Here is a 6,270-nt window from a genome sequence, read left to right on the forward strand (position 1 = left end):
GTCACAAGACATGCCCCTTCACGAAGATAGGTAGCCACCACAGAACATGCCCCCACCCCAGGAGAAAGGTAGCCACCACAGCACATGCCCCCACTCCAGGAGAAAGGTAGCCGCCACAGCACAACCCCCTCCCTCCCCAGGAGATAGGTAGCCATCACAGGACATGCCCCTTAATGAAGATGGGTAGCCACCACAGCACATGCCCCCACCCCATGAGAAATGTAGCCGCCACAGCACATCCCCCTCCCCAGGAGATAGGTAGCCGTCACAGAACATGCCCCTTCACGAAGATAGGTAGCCACCACAGCACATACCCCCACCCCAGGAGAAAGGTAGCCGCCATAGCACACCCCCCCCCCTCCACAGGAGATAGGTAGCCACAGCACATGACCCCCAGGAGATAGGTAGCCGCCACAGCATGTGACTCCACCCCCCTCCAGGAGACAGGTAGCCACCACACATAGCTCTAATTACTATTTATTAAAGATTTGTCTGCGTGCCACATGCAGCCATTAAAAGAGCCACATCTTGCTTGCGTGCCATAGGTCCCCTACCCATGGACTAGACAGTCGTAAAATACACCAGACTTCATATCCAGACTTCAATAGACCTGCTGCGGCAGAATACAGGCTTGTCTAACTGTGCACTGTGTCTTACTTATAGACACTTAAATCTGCCCCATTGTCTTTGTCCTTTTATTGTGATCACTCCAATAAAAACATATAACCCAAGCTGGCAATTATAGAGAATTGATAGGTACAATGCAAGTACTCAGTCACTCTCCAGACAAGGGCATCGTCATTGTCACATAACCTGTTTATCCCATCTCTCTGACGGCATTGGTTGGCATGTTGAAGGAAGTGACTAGCAATAGTTATATTTATGAATAATGTTATTATACACCATATTGTTTACAGTGATTTTCACAAAACAGCCGAGGAATCTCTGCAGATATCCTTCTCATACAAACAGAAAACACTCATCTCTAAGTCCCATTGAAATTAGTGGGAGACATAGGGGCACATTTACTAAGGGCTTTGTGCTGCACGTCAGACTGTTCACGTTCTTCATGGATAAAACGGCTTGCACTGGTATTTAAGAAGTGTCTGCACTGCTATTGTGTCACATTTGACTCTTTTGTAGCTGCGCTGCTTCCATGCGACACGAATTAAGGTGAGTGCCGTTGGACTGTCCGACTAATTCGTACCGAGCGCCGTATTTAACTTTCAAATTGTGTTGCACGTCCTATGTTAAAGGTGCACCACAAAAAAAGATGGTGAACATAATTTCAGGCACACGATCTTAGTGAATCGCCACGCGGTGCATTACACACGAAAAGAGCACTTTCAGTGAACTTGGTAACCTGGTAAGTAAATGTGCCCCATAGTTTTTTGTAGCATGTTTTCTGCCTTATGTTGTGAATGTTGGGCTTATTTACTAAGGGTTCCGCGGCCGCATTTTCGTCTGGTTTTCCAATCTTTCGGGGATGGCGCCGATTGGATTTTGGCACATCAGCGCCCGGCCTTCATGTGACAGAAATCGGGGGGCGGGCCGTGAGACGATCCAACGGATTCGCACAAACCGCGGGATTTAACTTTGAATTTGTGTCGCAAGCCAAGCACCTGCATACACCAGGAAGAAGAAGGTGAACTCCCGCAGACCCGAGAGGGGAAGCGACACATGCAGGATATCGGGCGCACGATCTTAGTGAATTGCGGCATTTTAATTCTTCATTACATTGCATGTCACCAGCATTTTCTGCTAAGGGGAGCAAAATTTTAAATAACAACTAATTACACATTAGCTTATGTTTTGAGTACCTATTTGCATATGAATTATGCTTATTCCTGGAATACCCCTGTAGAGGCAACCTGTCACCACATTTGCACATATACAGCCAGTGACAGGTTCCTATAGAGATCTAATAAACACTTATCTCTGTTCTTTTAGCTAAAAATGTAGTAAAAAAAAAAATTTGTTTTGCTTACATCCACATAAATCACCTTTTATCTTATATTACCTGGCATCAGATGGTGGCATGCCCTGCTCAGCCGGCCCCTCCCATCTACTCCTCCGCATGCCTTATGCCTCCTTACTGGTCACAGTTCATGTCATGTGACCAGAGTGACATCATCTCGGGTCCTTTAGCTTCTTAATAATAGCAAACTGTACCCCATGCATGTATCTGATCACATGAAGTCACAGCAGCCTCCATGGACTTCTACTCCTCTCCATCCTCCATGGAGGCTGCTGTGATTTTATGTAATCACAAACATGGGGTAAAGTTTACTACTCTTAGAAGGCTGAGAGACCTGCGATGATGTCACTGGTCACAGGTCATGAATGTAACAAAGGGCACCGTGTCAAAAAAATTGACACATTGGGGGTCATTTACTAAGGGCCCGAATCACTTTTTTTCGTCGGGTTTCCCGAATTTTTCCGGTTAGCGCCAAAATGGCCCGGGTTTTTGGCACATGCGATCAGATAGTGGCGCACCGGCGCCGGCATGCACGCGGGGGGCGTGGCCGTTGGAAAACCCGATGAATTCGGAAAAAACAAGGAATTTTTAAAAAAAAGGGTCGCTTGACACGCGCTTACCTGCACCCAGCAAGGAAAGGTGTTCTCCAGTGAACTCTGACGGACTTCAGCGCAGCAGCGACACCTGGTGGACATCGGTCGCACTACCTTAGTGAATCGCCGGAAGACCTGAATCCTCGACAGAGAACGCGTCGCTGGACCGCGACAGGACCGGGAAAGTAAATCTACCCCAATATTTCCCATTTGTACATAGAGCTTTATATGTCTGTAGTTCAATATTAGCAGACGGTCCCTAAGTGCAAAGAGGCAGAGGCAAAGCGGGGATTGGAAAAGACACAGCTGTCAGTCACAATAATGGGGCGTGGCTCACTGGTATCTCTGACTCTTCTCCTCTCAGCCAGAGATGAGTCAGAAAAGCTAATTTGCATATCAGAAAAAGGTCTGTAATTAAGGTACAGGGCCCCACTGGCAGCTCATTTTAGGTGATATGGGGAGGACTTGTAACCCTTTATCAGCAGGCATTGTTAGGGGGGGGGGGGGCAAAATCTGGTGATAATTTCTCTTTAAGGTAAAACCCAATGATGGGTTTCAGGCATTTGTACATAGTCATAGCAGAATATTCCGTCTACTGCACGTTGGCTATAAATTACTTCAGGTTAGTCACTTCATAAAGGCACATACCTGGTTCCAAGTCTAAGAAGTGGAGAACTCAAATGGCAACTAACTGTCCCTGCAGTGCGCCCTCGCCCAAAAGTTCTGTCCCACAAGTATCCAGAAAGAGATAAAGGAAGTAGAACTTGCCATCACTGTGGGCATATTCTAACCCTCTGAATTAGCCCCTAGTCCCATGAGGGGTACATTACAGGTAGGTAGTAAACCTGATGCACTAGAATGGTTAACAGATGGAGAGTATTGATCTCATTCATGGCATCTGTTACTTCAATCCATCTAATTCATTGTCCCAATGACTGCAAAGCACAGTGGTCTTCTTTTGAGAATGACATCCATTGCTTGAATACACAACGGGGGAGATGTATTAACCCCTTCAGGACTATTTTGGCCACAAGGACACTGCCCCATTTTTCAAATCTGCCCTGTGTCACTATAAGAGGTTGTAACTATGGAACGTTTAACAAATCATGGGATATTGAGATTGTTTTCATGTGACACATTGTGCATCAAATTAGTTTAGAATATTGGTATTATATCTTTTGTGTTTAGTTAAAATATAAAACGGAAATTTGTTTTCGACTGACATATCTGGTTATTTTTGGAAGAAGGTTTGTTTTTTTAGTTGTCTTATCTTGCACGTAACATTTTTTGATCACTTTTTTGTAATCGTACTGATGTTTTCATCTTTTCTTAGGGTTTTTTGAGCACTTGGCAGGCTCGGGGCTGCCCTTAAGAGGATCAGATACCCTGATATGCGGCACAGGGGGTTTGATTCCTAGGGAGAACCCCCTTACACGATGTGCTCTTGGAGTGTAAGGGGTTACTACCAATGACTAGAAGCATCTCTAATCGTGGGTGTTAGAGTGGAGTGTCAGCTGTAATATACAGCTGACACCGACTCCATTTGTGAGACAGTGCCAGAAGACCAACACAATGGTACGTCTATTTGAGGGAAGCATCTTTCCGCAGGGAGGTAGTATTACATCATTGTACATGTAGGGGTTAATGTCTCAGTCTTTAGACCAGTGCTAGAGTAGAACTAGACAGTTCTCCGTGGTGCCGTCTGATGCTGGTTGATTAATCTGGTGCAGTATAATAATCATACATTGCACCTCCTATCTAGTTTTCTGCACCACAATATGCAATTTTCTGTTGAGAACATGTGCCTTTTACGGAGTTACTTTGTTAGGGAAAAGAAAGAGATGAGGGAAGGGAAAAGTTGTGAGTGTGTACGCTCAAATACAACTTTTATTAATTCTTATAAAATAGTTTATATATGTATTTGTGAAGTATATCCAAAAAACTATCATGTCATGTTTAGGGTCCATTTTAAATCACATCTCAACCCTATTTTGATAATAATTGCAGATCTAAAGAGAAGTCAGGTGTGAACACAGCCTAAGAACGGTTCTAAAATGTGCCAATTGTTCCTATTCTATACATTTGTCTTTAAAGAAAAGCGAAAGCTAGTGTTTAGTGATAGTAGTAAGTCTACCATGTAGTTAAAGATGATTTCCTGTACGGCACCTTAAATAGGGTGGAGTCTATATGGAAAAGTGCACTGTCATATATGAATGTTAGGGTGGAACTAAGAAAATAGGAAGGCCAGGGTTCTGCATACTTCACAAGTATGGACTAACATGTTACACAATACTGCTCTTAATGTAAGACTCCGTGTTTTCTATGCTATTCTTGTTTTTTTTTTTTTTAACTTTAAATAAAATGGCTACATTTATCTGAAAATTGCAAGCAATAGAGACTTTACTGCACAACATTTTGGATGGTCGGAGTACTGTGACATCACTGTGTTTATTTACTCTGTACTGTTACATTGCTGTGTGTATTATCTTTGGAGTTTGGCATTATTGTGTGTATCATCCCTGTTCTGTGACATCACTGTGTGTATCATCCCTGTTCTGTGACATCACTGTGTGTATTATCCCTGTTCTGTGACATCACCGTGTGTATTATCCCAGTACTGTGACATCGCCGTGTGTATTATCCAAGTACTGTGACATCACCGTGTGTATTATCCCAGTACTGTGACATCACCGTGTGTATTATCCCAGTACTGTGACATCACAATGTGTATTATCCAAGTACGGTGACATCACAATATGTGTTTTATCCAAGTACTGTGACATCACTGTGTATTATCCCAGTACTGTGACATCACTGTGTGTATTATCCCAGTACTGTGACATCACCGTGTGTATTATCCCAGTACTGTGACATCACCGTGTGTATTATCCCAGTACTGTGACATCACAATGTGTATTATCCAAGTACGGTGACATCACAATATGTGTTTTATCCAAGTACTGTGACATCACTGTGTATTATCCCAGTACTGTGACATCACTGTGTGTATTATCCCAGTACTGTGACATCACCGTGTGTATTATCCCAGTACTGTGACATCACTGTGTGTATCACCCCTGCACCGTGACATCACCGTATGTTAACTGGGAAAAGCTGCTTCTCCAAAATTACAGACTCCTTGCCTTACAAGAAATATCATGTAAAAGATACTGTACGGCACAGTGATATAACATCTACTAAATAATAGTGTAAATATTGATGAATTATAACAAACAAACACCATGTATTGTACAATTAGAACATCTCCAGCGCGGGAGTGTATGGGGCCACGCCTCGCTGCGGCCGCTCCTGCCCGACTGTCATTGTCCCCGCCACTCGGACAGCAGGCCCACTAGCAGCCTGCACGGGAGCAGGGGCAGACACACGAGCTGCCGCCAGCCACAAAGACAATAATAACCAAATAGACACTGCGCCGTGATACCCGGATGTTGTTGTTTTCCGATTTGTCCATAGCAATAAAGTTCCTCGTATTAAAAAAAATCAATATTAATGACATTTGCGACCCCGTTGCGCGCGCGCCAACCGACCTTGCTAAAGAAAGGTAACAAGGAAAGGGGCGGGGTTATTCTTGCTATCTAGTCCAATGGAAAGCGCGAAGACAGAAACCCGGCTTCTTTAGTAGCCAATGGGAATTCTGCTTTAGACGGGGACGGGCGGGGATTGATGTGAAACGTATTC

Source organism: Engystomops pustulosus, chromosome 2, assembly GCF_040894005.1.
Source record: "Engystomops pustulosus chromosome 2, aEngPut4.maternal, whole genome shotgun sequence".
Classification (NCBI taxonomy): domain Eukaryota; kingdom Metazoa; phylum Chordata; class Amphibia; order Anura; family Leptodactylidae; genus Engystomops; species Engystomops pustulosus.